This window comes from Schistocerca americana, chromosome 2, assembly GCF_021461395.2.
Source record: "Schistocerca americana isolate TAMUIC-IGC-003095 chromosome 2, iqSchAmer2.1, whole genome shotgun sequence".
Classification (NCBI taxonomy): domain Eukaryota; kingdom Metazoa; phylum Arthropoda; class Insecta; order Orthoptera; family Acrididae; genus Schistocerca; species Schistocerca americana.
This window is the reverse complement of record NC_060120.1, coordinates 408,061,705-408,084,591: the sequence shown is the minus strand read 5'-3', so window position 1 is coordinate 408,084,591 and position 22,887 is coordinate 408,061,705.

Sequence of the window (22,887 nt, the reverse complement as noted above, 5' to 3'; positions counted from 1 at the left end):
ATCAGATGACACATGTGAGCAACCACGTGATAGAATTTAACATGTATGAGTCCCATCTCACTACTCTGTTGTGGTCAGCCAGAGCGAGCTGACTTACACACACTGCAACGTTGTCATTCCCATGTAGGAGCTAACAGTCTTGTTTGCAGTCCTTACCGAGGATAAAATTGAGAAATTTACTACGTACTTAGCTGTCAATTGTTCCACACATACCTTTCAGATTTTTCGTCACGTGTACTCGTCATCTGCGACGCCACACCCCGTTTTAAAAAGGTTTCTATAGTAATGAGCGCTTTCGATCGCACGTGCAAAGTACTAAATCTAGACCTTAACAGACTTCTTTTCCAGAGGTGCTCCACAACAAGGATTGTTTTGATTACCTTTCTGCAAGGTAGAAGTCGAGAGAGACGACGATTTAGTTTTGTACGTATCATCCATAAAACTCCTTTCCTTTTTTTCCCCCAAATTTCGCCAACTGTCTAATATTGACGTTCGGTCCTCAAATCAATCACCACATGACGACGAGAGACGAAAATAAATTCATACACATTTTTATCGTATTCCAATATACCAATATTCCTGATTGAGAAATACGTCAACTTTCACAGTGACAGAGGTATATTTTCACATCAGAAGTCATATTACTAACACATAAGTTCTTAGTATCAAGTTTAAACAAGATCTGAACTTAAACACGATATCTTTCTATTTACAAAATAGCTCTCCATTATTACAAAACATTTCAACATTTATTTTCCTTCATAAATTTGATTTAAATTAAAGGTACGTGCCGACACTATCTTCTCTCGGCCGACGGCCTTCGCGGGGAGGGCAACATGGTATTGGTGACGGCGTCGAAGATGCCTAAAAAGAAATTTTTCTATCGCAGTTATATTGCGATAGTTAATTTCGCCTAGTATTTGCAACCGTCTTCAGATCGTTAAAATGAAAAAAGACGGCGAATAATCATTGGAAAGCATCATTAACTGTAGTCATGCAATAACACAAGTTCGCAAATACCAAAACAATAAGAGCGCATAGTTTAAAAAACATCACCGTCAGCAAGCCAGGTTGTAGACCGCAATCTCACAGGATGACGGAAATGTAGGAAAATGTCCAGTTTCTCTAGTAAAATTATGATAAAAAGCTAGTTACTTGCAATAGCATAGCAGGTATTATAGTGAGAACAATATATGCAATGTCATAAAAAAGTGATTCGAGATGCATTGACCATATTCCCTTTAGTTAAATGCTTACATGTTAGTTTCGTATCCACTATTAAGATATTTTATTTTTAATTTGGTAGCTAGTATCCATGTAATACTTTTTCATATTATAAGGTTTTTATAAAATTATAAAGTCTCAGAACATGTAATTACGATTTTTGGTTTTCCCTGGATCCCCGGCTTAATGAAATAACCGTATATAATCAGCTTTATTGAGATAATTCATTGAACTACGTCATAGCAGCTTGTTTGCTATTCTCGTTTCTGGTTTTCCATCTTAAGCAGTTGCTTCTTTACCTGCATTTCACGTACATAACTTCTTAGTGCTCATGTTGTGATTTACAATACATGAAGTATTACGATATACCCTTTTTTTTAATTTGCATATATTAAATAAAACCTGAGTTAAGGATCTATACGGAGCTCGATTCGCAACAATACCTAAGTTTATCTCACACAGCGATAACAGTCAACTTGTAAGATCAGAAAGCGAGAACTTCCGCGTATACTCGGTGTGGTATGCACCACTTGGCATGTCTATCAGGGCATGGGCGATATCTCTAAACATAACTATGGGAAGCCTGTGAGTAGTGACAAGTTGGGAGTACAGTCTCATAGAATCTTCACAAACCCCTATTAAAGGCACTGTCCTTACTCTGTCGCTTACATTGACGTCCCGGACGCCAGTGGTCGTTATTATCTTCTGCTCATCTTAAGCGCTGACTAACCGAGGCCTGCCAGGTATTTATGCAACTTTGCTGTTTCCTATGCTTGAAATATTATTATTATGAATTATTTGCTTCTTAATACACTCCTGGAAATGGAAAAAAGAACACATTGACACCGGTGTGTCAGACCCACCATACTTGCACCGGACACTGCGAGAGGGCTGTACAAGCAATGATCACACGCACGGCACAGCGGATACACCAGGAACCGCGGTGTTGGCCGTCGAATGGCGCTAGCTGCGCAGCATTTGTGCACCGCCGCCGTCAGTGTCAGCCAGTTTGCCGTGGCATACGGAGCTCCATCACAGTCTTTAACACTGGTAGCATGCCGCAACAGCGTGGACGTGAACCGTATGTGCAGTTGACGGACTTTGAGCGAGGGCGTATAGTGGTCATGCGGGAGGCCGGGTGGACGTACCGCCGAATTGCTCAACACTTGGGGCGTGAGGTCTCCACAGTACATCGATGTTGTCGCCAGTGGTCGGCGGAAGGTGCACGTGCCCGTCGACCTGGGACCGGACCGCAGCGACGCACGGATGCACGCCAAGACCGTAGGATCCTAGGCAGTGCCGTAGGGGACCGCACCGCCACTTCCCAGCAAATTAGGGACACTGTTACTCCTGGGGTATCGGCGAGGACCATTCGCAACCGTCTCCATGAAGCTGGGCTACGGTCCCGCACACCGTTAGGCCGTCTTCCGCTCACGCCCCAACATCGTGCAGCCCGCCTTCAGTGGTGTCGCGACAGGCGTGAATGGAGGGACGAATGGAGACGTGTCGTCTTCAGCGATGAGAGTCGCTTCTGCCTTGGTGCCAATGATGGTCGTATGCGTGTTTGGCGCCGTGCAGGTGAGCGCCACAATCAGGACTGCATACGACCGAGGCACACAGGGCCAACACCCGGCATCATGGTGTGGGGAGCGATCTCCTACACTGGCCGTACACCACTGGTGATCGTCGAGGGGACACTGAATAGTGCACGGTACATCCAAACCGTCATCGAACCCATCGTTCTACCATTCCTAGACCGGCAAGGGAACTTGCTGTTCCAACAGGACAATGCACGTCCGCATGTATCCCGTGCCACTCAACGTGCTCTAGAAGGTGTAAGTCAACTACTCTGGCCAGCAAGATCTCCGGATCTGTCCCCCATTGAGCATGTTTGGGACTCGATGAAGCGTCGTCTCACGCGGTCTGCACGTCCAGCACGAACGCTGGTCCAACTGAGGCGCCAGGTGGAAATGGCATGACAAGCCGTTCCACAGGACTACTTCCAGCATCTCTACGATCGTCTCCATGGGAGAATAGCAGCCTGCATTGCTGCGAAAGGTGGATATACACTGTACTAGTGCCGACATTGTGCATGCTCTGTTGCCTGTGTCTATGTGCCTGTGGTTCTGTCAGTGTGATCATGTGATGTATCTGACCCCAGGAATGTGTCAATAAAGTTTCCCCTTCCTGGGACAATGAATTCACGGTGTTCTTATTTCAATTTCCAGGAGTGTATCTCCGACTTTGTGCGTGAAGATACGTTGTTAAAGTGACTAATTACATATATACGAGGGTTGGAACTTTAATTGTGGCAACTATTTATATACAGCTCGTACAAAATAGATACATGTTTCAAAGTTATACTGACCTTCAAAATAGTCATCAGCATTGTGTATAACTTGTTTCCAGCGATGTGGAAGTCGTAGGATATTCTTAATAGTGCCAGTTGTGTTGACAGTTGGAGCGGCGCGGCCTATTGCCCGACGAATTTGTAGCAGCTCTGAAGCGAATGCCTTGAAGTGTTTCCTTCAGTTTAGAAATCGAGTTGAACTCACGAATGTTTAAGTGAGGGAAGTGCAGTAGGTGATATACCATTTAGTAGCCCCATCAGTCAAACAAATCAGTAACAGCTTGCACTGTACGTGCTTCAGCATTGTCCTGCAAAATGATGGTCAGGTCCTGCAAAAGTGTCAGCACTTGTGTCTCTAAGCTGGTCGTAGGTTGTGTTCCACAAATGAACAGCATATAGACAGAAGCGATGACACTTTCTGTGGGACCTGAGCATCATTTTGCAGGACAATGCTTAAGCACGTACAGTGCAAGCTGTTACTGATTCATTTGACTGATAGGGTTGCTAAGTGCACTCCACTGACTCAAGCCCTCATAAGATCAAGTCGATTTCTTAACTGAAGGAAACACTTCAAGGCATTTGCTTCAGAACTGTTACAAATTCGTCGGGCAATAGACTGCGCCGCTCGAACTGTCCACACAACTGGCACTGCTAACAGTATCCTACAACTTCCACATCGCTGGCAACGGGTTACTCACAATGCAGATGACTACTTTGAAGGTAAGTAAAACTTTGAAACACCTATCTATTTTGTACGAGCTGTAAATGAATAGTTGCCACTATTAAAGTTCCAACCCTTGTAGGTTATCTTGAGAACAAGCTCTTCAGGTTTTCGTTATCTTAGAACTGGACTTCGGCCGTCAAATTCTTTTTAGTCAGACAGCTTCCTTCTATTTCTTTACAGTTTATCAGCGAATACTTACTTCCGATTAATGGGTTGCTGATTATTTTTCCTTTCTTCCACAATTTGTCCTCTATCCTACAACACCAAGGGAAATCAGTTCTCCCTATCACTCTTCAATTGCGTAGATTATTAACAATTTATAACTGTTGGTGGTCAACTGAGTTAAATGTATGAAATACTTTATTACTCCTCCTGCAAGGGGTACCCTTCGTACTCTTATCTGTTCATAAATGGTTTAATGACACCTGATACCGGTTCTTTCAGTAACAGGGCTTCTGGATGTGGATTCTGTTACACTAGTAACGGTCCTTCGTGCGAGTAAAATCGCTTCTTTGAGTCCTCATTTATAGAACTTTTGAAATGTGATTTAGCTAAGGCTAAGTCTCCGTCATGGTAGATTGTTTTCGTAGCACCTTGATTGTATTTTGTTAGCCGCCCCTCGGCAATCTGTATTAACTTCCTATGTACTACTCCAGTCGGTATCTGCTCATTTGCTCAATCCACTGGCGGCTGTGGACGTGACTAGCATAATAGTTCCCCTGTTTTGCGTTTACCTGCAATTCCTAAGGGGGATAAATCCGTACTTAAATGTGGGAGTCCGTTCGGTCTTAGTTCATTAATAACCAGTAAACGTCGTAGTATCTTGTGGTGTATAGGAATCCTGGGTACTCGATTCGCTAGACGAAAGTTCAAACAAATCGTATTAATGAGTTTTATTACAAAATGAACAGTTTCAATACTTGTAATTTTTAACGACACAGGTGTGTCGCAAACAAAGAGCGACATACAAAATAGTCAGTCTTCTTCAATATAGACAGTTCCAAGTCTGTGCTACATAGAGAGAACAGGTGAAGTGAATAGAGTTGACGTTGCAATACAAGTGCCTATTCTTGAAGTTACTATTGAAATTGGTAATCTTAAAGCTGCTGTTCAACTGCTGCGTCACCAGTCGGTCGCGGCACTTTTGTCCTCTTCACATAGAGGTCGCTGCTGTCGCGTTGTCGTCCTGGAGAGGGGTCTGTTAGCGTGCGACTGGCTGACATCTTCTCACAGCCATCTCTTCCCTATCAGTCCCGACTGGCGTGCCTGCGCTTGACCTTACGCAAATAATGTTGAAATGTGTTTGAAATCTTATGGGACTTAACTGCTAAGGTCATCAGTCCCTAAGCTTACATACTACTTAACCTAAATTATCCTAAGGACAAACACACACACCCATGCCCGAGGGAGGACTCGAAGCTCCACCGGGACAAGCCACACAGTCGATGACTGCTGCGCCTTAGACTGCTCGACTAATCCCGCGCGGCTGACCTTACGGCGTAACATACACTATGTGATCAAAAGTATCCGGACACCTAGCTGAAAATTACTTAAAAGTTCGTGGCGCCCTTCATCGGCGATGCTGGAATTCAGTATGCTTTTGGCCCACCCTTAGCCTTGATGACAGCTTCCACTCTCGCAGGCATACATTCAGTCAGGTACTGGAAGGTTCCTTGGGGAATGGCAGTCCATTCTTCTGGGAGTGCTGCTCTGAGGAGAGGTATCGATTTCGGTCGGTGAGACCCGGGGCGAAGTCGCCGTTTCAAAACGTCCCAAACATGTTCTATAGGATTCAGGTCAGTACTCGGCGCAGGCCAGTCCATTACAGGGATGTTACTGTCGTGTAACCACTCTTCCACAGACTGTGCATTATGAACAGGTTCTCTATCGGGTTGAAAGATGCAATCGCCAACCCCAAATTGCTCATCAACAGTAGGAAGCAAGAAGGTGCTTAAAACATCAATGTAGGCCTGTGCTGTGATAGTGTCACGCAAAACAAGGGGTGCCAGTTTCCTCCACGAAAAACACGAGCACTTCGTAACACCACTGCCTCCGAATTTTACTGTCGGCACTACACACGCTGGCAGGTTGACGTTCACCGGGCGTTCGCCATACCCGCACCCTACCATTGGATGGCCACATTGTATACCGTGATTACTCACTCCACACAACGTTTTTCCATTGTTCAATTGTCCAATGTTAACGCTCCTTACACCAATCGAGGTGTCGTTTGGCATTTACCGGTGTGATTTGTGGCTAATGAGCAGCCACTCGACCATGAAATCGAGATTTTCTCACCTCCCGCCTGACTGTCATAGTACATGCGGTGGATCCTGATGCAGTTTGGAATTCCTGTGTGATGGTCTGGATAGATGTCTGCCCATTACACATTACTGTCGGCGGTCTCTGTCAGTCAACAGACGAGGTCTGCCTATACGCCTTTGTGCTGTACGTGTGCCTCCACGTTTCCACTTCACTATCTCATCGGAAACAGTGGACCTAGGGATGTCTAGGTGTGTGGAAATCTCGCGTATAGACGTATGACACAAGTGGCACCCGATCACCTGACCACGTTCGAAGTCCGTGAGTTCCGCGGAGCGCCCCATTCTGCTCTCTCACGATGTCTAAGGACTACTGAGGTCGTTGATATGGAGTACCTGGCAGTAGGTGGCAGCACAACGCACTTAATATGAAAAACGTATGTTTTTGGTGGTGTCCGGATAATACTTTTAAGCACATAGTGTACCTCGTTCCCCAAACTTTCCATAATCCAGTTACACTAGTCATTTAAATAAGTAAGTAACTTATCGAACCACTGCACGTCATCGGTCTTCTGCACATGAACCACATAATACACTCACTTATGCTTCTACGTCACTTCTGTCTTTTTCCTCGTATGGAATACACAAAAACCACGTGCGTGATCCACACTAGATAGGCCTGTCGTTTTTCCCGTCTTCGAATTCTTTAATCGACCTGCGTTTTGGTCTGATCGTTTGACCACCTCCCTCGGAGCTTTGTACTTGAGAAAAAAACTTCTTGGATCGCTTGTTATGCTTTGAACCGCGTCCGCGTACTAACAATGGACTGCGGTAAACATTATTTCTTTCTATTAGATTTTAATGTGATATGTTTTTATAGCTGGTTACTTCCCTCTATAAGGGTACCTGCTATGAGCAAAGGTTAATGCCCCTAATCTTATTCTTTATCAGTTTACACTTGTTTAAATACCATTCGAAGTATTTTCGAAACTGCCCCGCGTATCGTGCGGGCCTGAATCTACCAACTCGAGTGTAAGGTTCTGCTGCTCTCCTTCTGACGAGTATTTGTCTGGTACAAAATCTGAACAATGCTTAGATCATATTTATGAGGTACCGCCCATTCTGCTGCTTCAGCTTCTAATTGTCCAATCAGAAACTGTATTTTCTTGCTGTTGTCCCACTTAAACGGCAAAGGTCCATTAAAAATTCTCAAAAAAATTATTGCGTGTAGTTCTCCCTCTGTTTTGAAACTCGGAAACCGACTAACCATGTGCGTACTGTTAGATAAACTGAATTCCTGCCAGCATTCATTTGAAAAATACTTTTTATGTTGAGGCAAACCCAGTGAATTATTCTTCTCTGTTACTGTTCCGGTGATTCTGTCATACCATTCTAACAATGAACCAGAGCTTTATCGCTCCTTCTCTCTATATTAATACTACTATTCGTAATATTAGGACTCTGCAGCATCAAAAACTCTGAGAGTCATTTACAACATTCGTGCAAACCCCTCTCTGTTCGTTCTAACTTTTCAACAATACTACTTTTTTATTCCATGATCCTCGCCACATTATGAACTCTCTCCTCTATTATTATTTTAAAGTAAGCTTAATGCGTTAAATTTTCAGACGTCAGTTTTTTTTAACTTCTCTATTTCCCTGTGTTTTCGTAATGTCGCTAGCAGGAAGAAGTAAGGGTCCCGCAATGTCGGTGGAAACATTGTTAGTATATTCTACCAATTCATTACATACGCCACCAGTTTCCTCTTCTCTCTCATAGCGGGTTCCTACGTTACCTCTGTCATTTTCTTCCCTCACAAACAGTGTCATCGGTCCTACTTGTTCAAAGGTTTTTTTGTTCCGTTTATACCTAATTCCTCATCCCTGTATTCAGGAATGTGTTCTCCCAAGCTCGAAAGCGTATATGCAGCCTGAGTGCTTACCCTGGTTGATTCAGATTGTGTTTCTGAACTCAAAGACGGTATTTTTTGAATTTTTTTTCTTGTGTCTTTAAAATTAAATTCCACGAAGGCCAGTTTTTCCTGTCTACCACAATATCTTCCGATATGTTTACTGTTTCTTTTAAAACTCGAAACTTCTCTATGTTATATACAGTTATCTTTATCGATAACTGAAAAAGGCTCTGAGCACTATGGGAATTAACTTCTAAGGTCATCAGTCTCCTAAAACTTAGAACTACTTAAACCTAACTAATCAAAGGACATCATACACATCCATGCCCGAGGCAGGATTCGAACCTGCGACCATAGCGGTCGCGCTTTTCCAGACAGTAGCGCCTAGAACCGCTCGGCTACTCCGGCCGGCTATCGATAACTCACATTTACATAGTCTGTGTTCACTAGAATACACTTTCATCGGCCGTCAACATAAAGTGAACTCACCGAATATGACTCTTATCTATATAAGGTGGCTCGTAGTGTAGACAGCAACACGTCATTCACTACAGTTTCGCCTGGCTGCACCAACCGGCTTCGTTGTGCACATCTCGTCGCCCGCTAAGTGAGCTCACAGACAGGTCATGCCCCCCCTCTCCCCCCCCACCCCCCCACCCACACACACACATACCAGGACGCGTTGCTCGATAGCTGCCACCAGAACGCGACGTCGGCTCCTCCCGGCTGCTGCTACCTAGTATTCCAAATGCCTCTGGCGACAGCACTCTGCTGCCACTGCCCTGCAAACGCTGCGTCTCGTGGTCGCCGGCCACCGGCAAGACGTGACGTTCGTTCGCCGACAGCTCTCGGCTACCAGACCAGCACACTGCGTCTCATAGTGTTTCTTCGCTGGTCAAAAGTCTCTCTCTCTTCTTGTGAGCTTCGATTCCGCGGATCTATGCTCACGTATCACTGAATCGGCCGGCACGTGCGGCGCCTCAACCCTTCTTAAATAGATTACGACACCAGTATGTGCTAGAGTAATGAACACTTTTGACCATACGTCGAAAGTACTACATCTTGACCTAATCAGACTTCTTTTCCAGACGGACGCCAAAACGATAGATGAATTAACTTAAAGGATGTTTTGATTAACTTTCTGCAAAGTTAGAAGCAGAGACGAAGATTCAGTTTTGTGCTTGTCAAACATCCATAAACCTCCTTCCTTTTTTTTTCTAAATTGCGCTAACTGCCTAATATCTCTGCTGGTTATTCTCAGTATAACGATCCGTGCGTCACTTTAATATTCGAGGACATTCCAAAATTCATTAATAAAATTCTGTCCTCAAATCAGTCGTCGTATGATGACGAGAGACTAAAATAAATTCGTATACATTTTTATCATATTCCAACATATAAATATTATTGATTGAGAAATACGCAACTTTCACAGTTGAAAATGCATATTTTCACATCAGAAGTCATAATGTTGCTAACACAGATATTCTTTGTATCGAGTTTAAACAAGATCTGATATTAAATACGGCATTTTTTCATTTCCAACATAGCTCTCCTTTATTACAAAACACGTCAACAATTATTTTCATTAATTAAGTCAAATGTCCGCGCCGACAGTATCTTATCCCGCCCGACTGCAAGCTATGACATCTTTCCTCGACACGAAACAGAACACACACAGGGCACTGAGTATACAATTCAAACATTTTTAGTTACAACAAGAATATTTAGCACTATCGCTATTCAACGTAGGTCATCCGACCGGTATAATATTGACTCATCTGGCAATTGAGCGGTGTGACGTGGTGCGCCTGTGTGGTTCTTCTTGTCACACTACACATCCTGGCAACAAGTTGAAGGCTGCTACACAGTTTACTGCAGAACAAGCGTACCACCTTGTGTGGTTCATCTCTACATACTTAAAAAAATGGTTCAAATGGCTCTGAGCACTATGGGATTTAACTTCTGAGGTCATCAGTCCCCTAAAACTTAGAACTACTTAAACCTAACTAACCTAAGGACATCACACACATCCATGCCCGAGGCAGGATTCGAACCTGCGACCGTAGCGGTCTCGCGTTTCCAGACTGTAGTGCCTAGAACCGCTCGGCCACCCCGGCCGGCTCTTCATACTTCAGTTCCAGACTGTTCCACACGGTTATACATGACTGTCATTCGTCATGTATGCTTGTGTATTTCCGATACTCGCTTGGATGTATCACTTATTAAAAAATCATTTCATTATGATTATAACAGTTCGGCTACACTTCGCCATCGATGCCCACTGTGATTGTCAATTTTATTCTTGTTTCTTCCCGAAGATACATGATTCGTTGTAGCAATAAAAGTGTTTCGTGGAAGATTAGAAGTGAAAGATGATGCAAGAGAAAAAGAAAATGACTTTACTTAAATGCGGCAAAGGCAGACCTATTTGGCTCCGCGTTAGCCTGTCCCACAAGCGGCCCGTATGGTATTCACCTTGCTCGTGAAACTGCGAACCTCTATTTGTCGAAAATGCTTCAGGAGCTCATCGTACTAAAACGTTATTTGCTCCTGGTATTAAAATGTTGCGAAGAGTGTGCAAGATCGAGGACCCATAGTATGCATGCTTACCTTCTCAGCAATAGATGAAGTCTCAAAGTTTTATTAGCCTGTTGAGACTATACAACACTGCCACCCATTGTTTCTTTTTAAAATATGACGTGCTATGCATTCAGAAGAATTTATTGCACATGTGAAAACCTGCTGCCTATTTTAAAAAGCAGGTTGTACATTTTACAGTTTTACGTATTACAGAAGATTGTTCCATATTACTAATAAAATTTGTGTTTAGCAATAAAATAAGAGTAAAAATACTAAGGTAATACTGGCATAAAACAAACGTAATTTGAGGAAAATAAAACACAAACAATCTGTTTATTTAAAGAAAAGGTAATAGATAATAGATGTTTTTGATAAAAGATGGTAACCCACTACCTGGCTGCTCCATGTGGCTGGCCATCGGAACAGTTTGGAGCCAGCCCAGGTTGGAGCAGTAATTTGCTTATATCTAAGTACAAATTGTTTTAAATTATGTTGTTTGCAATTTTTCATTATATATAATAAATTAACATGAATTTCTCATACTAATTTTACTTTTATAGGGCAATTTCTAGCAATGCATTGTGGAAAATGATTTATTATGGAAAATTCACTGCTTAAATGGCAATTGACAGTAGTATGACATTCGTAAATCATTACTAACAATGACATGGCTTTACCTGTGTGAAGGGAACCTCGAAAGTTCGTCGAGCCTCACCCCCTAGGAAGTCTTAGCTCAGTTTATTTTTGTAATGTAATATGTTATGAAATCAAACTTAGCAATTATATACAAGTTACTATCTACTGTTACAATTGTGGCGATATGATTTTGTCAATTTGCACGATTCTCCCCACATATTATTTTCTAACCGAGTCCGCACCAAGTTGTCCCAATGGTTCCGTCTTGGCTTGTAAATTCAGTTTTATACCTATCTTTAGCATCACGCTAGATTGGAGTCTAATTTCCCGTTCTTGTGCTGTTTTTGGCCTATGTTAGAGTCGTCTTTTATTTCGCGAATCTTTTCGGGGTCCTGACACCATTGTGGACCATGACTTTCCCTGTATCCATTTTCCGCTTGCTACTGGTGTGGCAGCTGATTGGGCTCTTTGTAGTACATGTGACAGTGTGTGAACTCTTACATCAATGCTACCGTGTATAGTACAGAGGCGTGAGTTATTGATCTCTTATCTCAGAGTTTGCCAGCTTGATTTGTATAACAGCAACCATGGATTCAGTGTTACATATGTGTTTGTGTCAGTAGTAGTTGCTGTGTTTGTGACTATTACGACGTGATCACTATGTGCGACTTTGTCAAGGGCATGCCAGTTTACAATGTGTGTGACCGATTTTTCACTAGCGAATACAATGTCAATGTTACTGATCCCACTTGCATTTCCATAGGATATCGGTGGTCGTCCTGCTTTATTTATTACGAAAAGGTTACATTCGCATATTGTGTCTACAGCGTATTGCCCTCTAGAGTCCGTTCTCTCAGCTTGCCGGAGGGTCGAGCGTGCGCTGATGTCGGTGTGTATCAGTAAGCGTCTGTCTCTGGCGAACTATGTTACCTCCCTTATTTTATTTGTGGATGATTCTATTGCGAGTGAGTATTGAGCATACATGGAATAGATTACCTACTGTGATTTCTATTGTTACTGTGCGTTCGGTGTTCAGCTGCACAATTTGTTCGACTTATCTGTGCGTTTGCCACTTCGATTGCTGCCTTTGCATGTGTCGAATCTGTGATTACAGTGTATTACCTCGGAATACCAAGTATTTTCCCATTGCGCATGTATGGTTCCTGTAGGCAAATGACGTCAGCTATTTCGTCTCTATTAGTTTAATTAAATTTGCCCCCAATAAGACACTCCTAACGCAATTTAGTGGATGCCTTTCATGTTCTTGGTGGCCGTAGCTTTCTTGTCCAACCTCTTTACGGTCATAGTAAACACGCCCATGTGCCCTTACGAAATCCTTTTAAATTCGTTTCCAATATATTCCTTCACCCTTTCTTAAGCATACTTGTCAGAGGACTTTGAGACGCGGTGGTCTGCCGGGAGATTTGTCGTTCGGAGTATCATTCTTTCCGTTTGTTCAGTGGTTGGAAAATATATTTCATCCCCATAGGGACATGTCATACGTATTAGAATTCTAGTGTTTTTTGGAAAATGTCCTTATTTTATAGTCTACTTAGAGATAGGTAACTTTCAAATTCTTTGTAAATTAACTCGCTGTTGTTTGTTGCACTTTGTTTGTCGCCTTTATTATGTGATGCTTCGTTACTCGTGGCGTTTCTGTCTGTGTGGGGGTGTCGTTATGTAGTTTTGTTTGTCTCGGATACTTCTAACTGCTTGTGAGTGTATAATTTAATGTGGCAGATACGCTATCTGTTTGTATTCCTGTAGTGGCTGTGTTAGCTTTTCGTTCTTGAGCCAGGTTTGTTTTACATTCTGGTATTTTTGAGATCTAGTTGTCTTCGTTGATAACATCTGTGTTTACTTTGAGTTTTGGTGTATCTTGTGTGCTGTGCTGGTCGTTTTTGTTTTCTGTTTTTAGCGTATCTGGACTGTGTATGCTGCCTCTGTATATAAACGTTCTGGTTATGTTCTGTTTTTACATTTTGTCGTGTCATATTCTATTTTACTTTCTCACTTTCATATTGTGTGCTTGTGACCCGTATGTTCCTGTGACTCATTTGATCTTCCTTGTTGTTACGGGATGTGTAGCGTATGTACTACTGTGGTGTCGTATGTCATTCTGTGTGTGACTCGGATGCGTGTTATTTTCTTTTTGTCTATCTCTAGTGTGTAGACTTCTACGTGTTACTTCATTTACACTAGTATCATCTACTTCTAGTGCCTCATTTCTTAACAGTGTTTCATAACGGAACGTTTCCCATTGAAAGACTTCATGTTTAATTTGCCATGGCTCGTCAATGCATCGTCAATGTAATCTGTGATACGAAAATATTTTTCTTCTACCATGGCAATCATAAGGAAAGGTGGGATTTCGTTGTGCTCAGAGTTAATTGTTTGTAACAGCACTAAGTACTGTCTTTTGGCTACTGCGAGCCCCCATGTTCGTCCTTTTGCGGAGGATGACTTCTGTCTCCCCCAACAGCTGTTCTGAACTGCCTCAGTAACGGCGGGTGTGATATTAATCCGTGTGTTTCGTATTCTGTTACATTATTAAACATTTTATAGGGAGCCATAGTCGGTTCTCTCTATTTGTCTCTCGTACATTTGTCTGTATGTAGGACAGTCTGGTTTCCTAGCTTCATTGCATGTGTTTTTGCGCCCTTTGCGCGGTATATATCCGACATTGATATCTTCTGTGCAGTCAGCCTGTTTGTGATCAGACTTCGCACATTTACCGCACACTTGCTCTTTGTCATGCTATTTCGTTGGGTGAACATATCTACAACAGTTAAAGCATTTCTGAACCGTTACATACTCTGTGATAGTAACTGGATGTTGACTCAGTCTCTTTGTAATAACTGCTAGCGAACTTTTTGGGTGACCTCAGTTACGTTATTTACCGTTCGTTTTTCCACTGGACCCGTTTTGAAGTTGATTGTTACCTTTTCGTGAATTGTTATTTGCAAATGTGGTTGCTAAGACTAATTTTGCACGTCATCATCTGTTGGAACTTATACACTGCCACCAACTTTTTCATCTCAGAGTATCACTTGTAACCTGCATCCTCAGTTATTTACTGGATGTACTCCAGTCTCTGACTTCCTCTATAGTTTGTACCCTTTCCAGCTCCCTCTACTACCATGGATGTTATTCAGTGATGTCTTAACAGATGTCTTACCATCCTGTCCTTTTTTCTTGTCGGTGTTTTCCATGTTTTCGTCTCCTCGCCGATTCTCCGGAGAATCGTCTCATTCATTACGTTCTCAGTACGCTTAATTTTTTACATTCTTCTGGAACACAACATATCAAAAGCTTCGATTCTCTTATTTTCTGGTTTTCCGCAGTCAGTGTTTCACTACCAAATAATGCTGTACTCCAAACGTACATTCTCAAAAAATTTCTTCCTCCAATTAAGGTCTATGTTTGATACTAATAGACTTGTCTTGGCCAGGAATGACGTTTTTGCCAGTGCTAGTCTGCTTTTTATGTTCTCCTTGCTCCGTCCGTCATGGATTATTTCGCGGCTTAGGTATCAAAATTCCTTAATAGCATCTACTTCGTGTTCACCAACCTTGAAGTTAAGTTTCTCGCTCTTTCAGTTTCTGATACTTCTCATTATTGTCTTTATTTTTCGGTTTACTCTCAGTCCATATTCTGTATTCGTCAGACTGTTCACTGCATTCAATAGGTCGTGGAGTGTACATGTGGACTACAAAAAATATTCCGAGATTTTTCCGGGGTTTCCTGATTAAATATACACTTTCTATTGTGTAGAAGACGCTTTTTCCTGAGTCAAAATACAGTATATCCCTGGCGAAAGCACTTTTTTTTTACATGTTAAATGACAATGTACTTTCCCTCGGAGTAGTAAAACTCGTGAATTTTTCGAAAAGAGAGCGTTTTGTACACCGGCATAGAACTTATCGACATTATGGAAAAGAAACCCAGCAAAAACAAAATATTTTGGAAAGAACGTTGATATGTGGCAATGTGTAAAGTGCATGTTTTGTATTACGAAAGTATGAACACGAATTCCGCCAAATACAGCACGGTAACTTCCGAGGCACTGAAATCGAGATTGCTTCCAGCCTTGTCAGCCAGTATCCATTCGTATAGTTTCTTTTAGGCAACTAATGTAAGACGTCTTCATTACGGGAAATAAGTAGTGAAAACACTTAGAAAATAGTGACATAAAGTTCAGAACATTATATTTGCAAGAAATTTATATAGGGATTTGGTACGTAACAGTGCAAGTAGGACCAGGTGGGGTTGGGGGTATTGATTTCTTCTAAAAATCTTTGCTTGTTCTTATAAATGACTGATAATATTTAAGAAACTTTCATGTTGGGGGCTATGTGGCACATTGCGTCCCACCTTTAGTAATATGTTACATTATAGGCTGTAGTGTACAGAACGAAGCTGCATCAAAAGCCGGTGTTCATTAGCTGACCTCACACCATGCGACGCCAGTTGTTCACGTAGTAGGGGGAACACGGAACGTTCGAGGGAGTTCTTGTGCTGGAGCAGTGGGGAGTAACCGTAATGACGTGGTGCCAAGCCGCATACCGCTCACAATTAGCTTTTGCAGATTACAACTAAATTTTAAGTTCTATCCATACCGGTGATCTAGCTTCTACTGAGAACAATCGTTTAATAATTTCTACAACTTTAACAATTTTTGTGGGAAAGGTTAGACATTTTAATTAAAGTAAACTTTTATTAGACGGTGACATGGACCGATGAAAAGGGAGCAGGAGCAGACAGGCGCGAAGCGGTGGTTAATCGTCCCGATCGTGACTGAAAGCTGTAAAGACGTGTGTCATAAGTGATAGGACACTGAGTGACACTGAAATGTTTCGTGTAATATTACCGGAAGAGATATAAACTAAATGTTAAAACATACTGCGTACAATGAGACTGTTATTCACAGTGTTCAGGAAATGTATCAAGTTCGAAAATTTACGTCTACTAGCTCTGTGCTTCTGCAGGCTGTTGAAACAGTGAATAAATCTGGGGAGGCAGTTGTGTTATCGTAAGTCAGTGTCTGTTTTGGCCGAGTCAAAATATGGAATTTTATTTGACACCACTCCTCGTCCTCACACCATTCAATATAGGAACAACGAACTCGTGACCTGTTGAGAAGAAGAATCCAATGGAGGCATGAGCATCTTCAAACGATATCAACGAGACGTGGTAGACGCCAGGTGAGCTACAACAAGTCCAGATAATTAGTGAAGATGCAAATGCAGAACGGTGTTAGGGATTTTAATTTCATCTAAGATGCGGTTCTTGAGTATCCAGAAAATTTACTAGAACTTCATTCCTGTCTACTATTATGTTGAGAGGAAACTGTACGACCACTTATATCGATTTTAAGGTTGAGAAATGCATGAATGCAAAGAATGATTTAGGAACAAGTTTCTTGAAATGAGTGAATAGTTTGAGGTAAAATAAGTGATATGAAACTAATAACGAGTTGCGGAAATAGATACAGAGCTCCTGCTCTAATTGCAAGACAAAATTTAATGTCCAGTGTCATATTTAATAAAAATTTGGTTGAAACTGAATTAGGTGGACTTAAAACAGTTTTCAGAAACCTATAGCTGTGAGAATGACTATTTTAGATACTTCCTAGATGCGGGATTTATGCTGAAGGAATTTGACACAAAAATAGTAAACTCCGTTACACAGGAACAAACTAATTTATCATGTAACCACCACGAATTTTAAGATGTTTTTAACAGTGATGAGCATAGATAATCTGACAAAATGGTTCAAATGTCTCTGAGCACTATGGGACTTAACATCTGAGGTCATCAGTCCCCTAGAACTTAGAAATATTTAAAAATAACTAACCTAAGGACATCATACACATACATGCCCGTGGCAGGATTCGAACCTGCGACCGTAGCGGTCGAGCGTTTCCAGATTGACGATCTTGGAACCATTCGGCCACACCGGCCGGCTCATCTGACACTTCGATGTACCCCAATAACGACATTTATAGCATTCCACACGTAAATAAAGCTGAAATGGGTTTAATAGTGAAAGATCACTTGACAGAAGAGATTGTTGTAGAATTTAGAGGACTGAAAGCAAAAACGTATGCTCTCAAACCTGTGCCAGAACATGTAATACATATACTGAAAGGTGTGTAATGTTCATCAGCAAAATTACTTAGCACTGGTGGTCACTGGGTTGTGTGTTTGGTGATGTTGAAAAATTTACTGTGCTGTATAAAATTCTTTCTATGCTGCAAACTGTTTCAACCATAAAGGAATGCAGTTTTTTTAAACATGGGTATATCCTGTATCTTTGAAAATGACACATTTCACGCAATTCAGAGGGAAATATGATGTAGTTTTTATGTGATTGAAGAGAAGCTTACATAATTTTTTTGGTAATACTGGACACGCTTAAACTTGAACTCACTTTGTGCAATTCGTCAGATTGGCTGCATCCGTTTGACACTATGCTGTGATTAGGTGGAGAGGGGAAGGGTAAGTGAAAGGGGAAAAATGAGGGAGAGAGGCGGGATGCTGCATGTCACGTGATGATAATGACATCATTGGTAAGGAAGTGGGGCTTGTGATTTCATTGTCCTTACGTGTTGGCAACGAGCATGGCTGATCTGGGCCGCTATCCACATGGGAAATGTTACAGAATGCTTCGTGCATTCCTACTCATGTAATCTATAATGATGTTTATGCATCAATACTTAACAAATCCGAAGTTTCGGTTAATTTTAGACGAATGACGACTCAATGACTAAGAGAATAGAAGTAGGATGTGGCAAATTTGTAGCTCACTCATTGTATGTCTGGCTATACGAGATATCTGCATTTCATGTTCGCAAATATCGCTCACCGCGACGACAGACTGCATTCGTGAAATGAAATTACAGACCAACAAAGGCGGAACTGCAGATTTTGCTGACAGCGCCGTATACACCAAATGGTGGAACTCGTTGCGTGGGTGAACCACTATTTACTTTCGCTTTGATCATCGATAAGCCAGATGGTGTGGCCATTGTGTATACGAGTCGCGTTTTAGTTTCAATTTCAAATAAACTTGTGGAACGGAAACAAAACACAGGAACTGAATGCACTTCTCCGATTCCAACATTACAATTGATGGAAACTGTTACTCTGTAGAATTTCTCTTGGAGGAAATATGCATTTTACTTTCATGTCAGAAAAATATAACAATGTAAACTGTAAAATTTCATCAATAACTTTTTTTCGAATGATTATCTCATTGGCATGATATTCCGGGTGAAACTCGAACAAAGAATCCTTGTTTGTTACAATGTGAGACTATTTTACATCTTTATTTACGCCTATACTCTGCACGCCCCCTGACTATGTTTGGCGAAGGGTACTTACGGCACCAGTAACTTATCCTCCCTTCCCTGTTCCATTCGCGGATGGCGCGTGGGAAGATGACAGACGGCAAACCTCTGCATCATCTCCAATTTCTCGTTGTGGTCATTTCATGACATGAAATCTATATGAAGGAGGTAATACGCTGTTTGACTCTTTCTGTAACGCAGTTTCACTGAATTTCAACATTACACCTCTCCATGGTACACAACGTCTCTCTTATAACGTTTGCCACTGGAGTTTATCTGAACAGCTCCGTAACGCTCTAGCGACGCCTAAACGATCTCGTGAAGAAACGCTCCGCCCTTCGTTGGACATTTTGTACCCCATCTATTAGTCTGATCTGGTAACGATGCCGAACTGATGAGAAATACTCAAGGAAAGCTCGAACAAAGGATTTACAAATCACTTCTTTCGTGGACCAATTACTTTTACTTTAAGGTTCTTTCTACAAACTTCAATTTGGCATATGCCTTCCTGCTATTTGTATTATGTAGTCATTCCACTTAATGTGGCTCCGAGTGATTACTCTCAAATGTTTTAGGTTAGTGACACTTTCCAGGAATTAAACTATGGTTCATAACACTTTCCTAATTATTTTTGTGATAAAAGAGCGGAAAGCATTTTTAAAGCGACAGGGTTCGTTGCAACAGCTATCCAGTCATATACTTCTGGATGTACCCGAATTTTTCATTTACTTGCGTTATGCCTTGTTCCTGTTATTAATACTAGCCTAATACTCTTGTCGTGCTCATATCATGCAGATGTATCCTTTATGTGTATGCTGATGGGCTTGCGGCACCGTTTTCTTCTAGGGGCCATATTTACAGCCTGTGTGCATAGCTTTGTTCTGCGGTGCTATAACTGTTGTCAGGAACGCTCATGAGGTAACTCGGCTCTCTCATTTTCTATTTTGCTCTACTGTACCCTGTTCCCTGTGTTTTTTTTTCCAGCCTGTTTACATGGTCTGTTTTCCAGTTTAATCCATTCGGTGTCGTCCCTATAACTGACGCATGCTTCTTGACAGGAAACTTAAAATCAGAAAGTATGCCATTTTATTCTGCCTGTTTTCTTGTTCTCTTTTTGTTGTAGTTGTCCAGGATAGATCACATCGGATTGATTGTAGTGTCGCCCTCCATTTACATTTCCAAATAACCTGATGATGCCCTACCTGGGCGAAACGCATCATTCTCTTGTCAATAAAGAACATTGTGCAAACTATCATGTTTTGAACATTAGCAATAAGAAGGTTGATGCATCACCATGATAGTATGGAATGGAATAATTTTTATAATTTGTGTTATTACCGCTCTTCGTGTTTCTTGTGAACATGATGAGACATCCAAATACAGATCTGGTTAATGAACCAGTAGCTTCTTATACCTCCAAACAGTGAGCGTACTAGTGTTTACTTATCGGATACTTAATGAGATAATATAATCCTGTTTACGTTTATAAAGAGCTAACTACGGTCTGTGGTGGTCGAGCTACAAAAATTGCCACTTATGTTTAGACACGAGTTTGCGTTTGTATTGTTAAAAGAGGCAAGTAAGTTCTTCACACTACGTCTTGTCCAATACAACGCTGAGTCATCATTACCTAAGAGTACACCTAGGCTGGTGAATATACAGACATACACGCTTTGTGATTATCTACTTGCTATTGTAATACTCTACCTACGTTCTATGTGGGAACGCTAATAGCGTCAACTGTTTACTTGTGTCCTATGCTCGTGTATATCTTCTAGTGTGGGTGAGGTGGGAGAAGGTGACAGTTGTTATAATATTAAGTATTGTTTTTCAAGCATTTCTTGTCTATTGTGCTCTTCAGAGCATGCCTTTACCTTGTGGTGTTGATAATGACGTTATTATACGTTTACTGACCGATGTCCTAGTGATATTTTGTTCATTATAGTTCACGCGAGGTGTTAAAGCGAAACACTATTTCTCTCGTGAGTATAAGCTCTTCATGACGAAGAAGTGAATCTCGCAGTCCCAAGGTTAAACGGCATCTTCAGCTTGCAGTCTGTGTCTAAAAGAGTAAGACAGACGAACAGTACATTGATGACACCGCACAACAGGAAAATGAACTGCCCACACAATCTGTTTGCCGGGTAGACATAGAAGGTTTGATGTGGACCTTTGTCATGAAAACATCTAGCTTTCCATTTGAGTATAGCACAAAAGTGTAATTGCTTAAGTTTAGGGTCTACACAATTCCACAAACATGGCCGACCGTAGGAGCACAGCAGAGACACTCACGCAGGGTTAGAATTGCCGTCCTCAGTGCTGTCGGCCACACCTACGTGTCAATTCCAATACTGCTACGACCAAGATGGCGGCCGGATATGAATCTCCAGTAACGGAACACGTGTGGCTAATGCATGGACCTAGTTTACGATAGTGCCGTAATACGCGTCTGACTGCAGACGACTCCATTACTGCGCAAATTACGTGGTACGTATCTGCATCTGGGGCACACGAAAGTCCGCATCAGCACCATATGGAGAAGCAAATATACATGCTGTTGATACAAATATTTGTCCAGCCTATTTACAGCGCGTAGCTAATTTAATTACACTTTGCTGTTTATTTGTGGTTCATTGACGAAAGAGCGATAACATCATAAAATATTAGGTTCTTGGATAAGTTCGTAGCATTTTTGGTTTTTGCATGTTGATATTCCAGTTGCTGTGAGATTATCGATTGTCATTTTTTATTTGTAGTTGACTGTTGCTATTTGTGTTTAAACAGTGTTTAAATATGACATTTACTCATTTGCAGATAGCGTGAGAAGAAGTGGAAGGTAGAAAACGGTGTGGGAAGTGGACAAATCAGAATATTTCCGACATATTCTTTTGTTTGAGTTCAATAGAAGGGTAACAGCAGCGAAGGCAGTCAGAAGCATTTACACCGTCAGTGAGCATAATGCCATTGGACAGAGCGCGAGAATAAAATGGTTATATCAGTTTAAAGAGGATTCCTTTTGACATTTGTCACTCTCCACATTCAGCAAGACCTTCGGGGTTTTATGAAGATCGTTTAAACACATTAAACCACAATGATCCACGCCATTGTACTTAAGAGCTGGCAAGTGTGATGAACTGTGGGCATTTCACCATCGTGTCACATCTACATGCAATCTACAATGTTTGTAAATCGAGAGTGTGGGTACCGCATGCCCTAAGCCAAAATAATAAAAATCAGCAGGTGTCCGTATATGCAGCTCTGCTTGCTCATCATCAATTGGTACGTGAACAACAACGACTAGATCTTCCCGTATCGTTACTGGTCACTATAAATGATGTCTTTATGCTAACATAAGGAAAAGAAAAGAATAAAGATGACTGAGTCCAAATGAAGCAGCAACTCATCACAGAAAGACCTGCGCTCTTCCACAAAAGATAATGTTAGGCATCTGGTGGAACTGATACGGGATGGTGTACAACGAATATCTTCCCCGAGGTGTATCCATTACTGCTGACGTTTACTCTCAGCAACTGAGACGTTTTGCAGACGTAATCCAAGAACAACGAGCAGGAAGGCGGCGTGAAGTGATACTACTTCGTGATAACATCTGCTCGCATTCTGCTAGACTTACAAAAAACACTGTACAGTTCACCTACTCTCGCGCCCACAGATTTTCACCTCTGACGCTCTCTATCGAACAACCTTCAAGAAACTTTCTTTCCAGATGAAAATACGCTCCGAATATGGTTCGACGACTTCATCTCCTCCAAACTACGTGATTTCTACAGTCGCGGAATCGGAAAGGTACCCCACCGCTGACAAACTCTTTTAGCTAGCGAAAGAGAT